The following is a 1597-nucleotide window of genomic DNA, read 5'->3' on the forward strand; positions in this document are numbered from 1 at the left end:
TAAACCCTAAACCCTAAACCCTAAACCCTAAACCCTAAACCCTAAACCCTAAACCCTAAACCCTAAACCCTAAACCCTAAACCCTAAACCCTAAACCCTAAACCCTAAACCCTAAACCCTAAACCCTAAACCCTAAACCCTAAACCCTAAACCCTAAACCCTAAACCCTAAACCCTAAACCCTAAACCCTAAACCCTAAACCCTAAACCCTAAACCCTAAACCCTAAACCCTAAACCCTAAACCCTAAACCCTAAACCCTAAACCCTAAACCCTAAACCCTAAACCCTAAACCCTAAACCCTAAACCCTAAACCCTAAACCCTAAACCCTAAACCCTAAACCCTAAACCCTAAACCCTAAACCCTAAACCCTAAACCCTAAACCCTAAACCCTAAACCCTAAACCCTAAACCCTAAACCCTAAACCCTAAACCCTAAACCCTAAACCCTAAACCCTAAACCCTAAACCCTAAACCCTAAACCCTAAACCCTAAACCCTAAACCCTAAACCCTAAACCCTAAACCCTAAACCCTAAACCCTAAACCCTAAACCCTAAACCCTAAACCCTAAACCCTAAACCCTAAACCCTAAACCCTAAACCCTAAACCCTAAACCCTAAACCCTAAACCCTAAACCCTAAACCCTAAACCCTAAACCCTAAACCCTAAACCCTAAACCCTAAACCCTAAACCCTAAACCCTAAACCCTAAACCCTAAACCCTAAACCCTAAACCCTAAACCCTAAACCCTAAACCCTAAACCCTAAACCCTAAACCCTAAACCCTAAACCCTAAACCCTAAACCCTAAACCCTAAACCCTAAACCCTAAACCCTAAACCCTAAACCCTAAACCCTAAACCCTAAACCCTAAACCCTAAACCCTAAACCCTAAACCCTAAACCCTAAACCCTAAACCCTAAACCCTAAACCCTAAACCCTAAACCCTAAACCCTAAACCCTAAACCCTAAACCCTAAACCCTAAACCCTAAACCCTAAACCCTAAACCCTAAACCCTAAACCCTAAACCCTAAACCCTAAACCCTAAACCCTAAACCCTAAACCCTAAACCCTAAACCCTAAACCCTAAACCCTAAACCCTAAACCCTAAACCCTAAACCCTAAACCCTAAACCCTAAACCCTAAACCCTAAACCCTAAACCCTAAACCCTAAACCCTAAACCCTAAACCCTAAACCCTAAACCCTAAACCCTAAACCCTAAACCCTAAACCCTAAACCCTAAACCCTAAACCCTAAACCCTAAACCCTAAACCCTAAACCCTAAACCCTAAACCCTAAACCCTAAACCCTAAACCCTAAACCCTAAACCCTAAACCCTAAACCCTAAACCCTAAACCCTAAACCCTAAACCCTAAACCCTAAACCCTAAACCCTAAACCCTAAACCCTAAACCCTAAACCCTAAACCCTAAACCCTAAACCCTAAACCCTAAACCCTAAACCCTAAACCCTAAACCCTAAACCCTAAACCCTAAACCCTAAACCCTAAACCCTAAACCCTAAACCCTAAACCCTAAACCCTAAACCCTAAACCCTAAACCCTAAACCCTAAACCCTAAACCCTAAACCCTAAACCCT

This window comes from Cucumis melo, chromosome 10, assembly GCF_025177605.1.
Source record: "Cucumis melo cultivar AY chromosome 10, USDA_Cmelo_AY_1.0, whole genome shotgun sequence".
Taxonomy (NCBI): Eukaryota; Viridiplantae; Streptophyta; class Magnoliopsida; order Cucurbitales; family Cucurbitaceae; genus Cucumis; species Cucumis melo.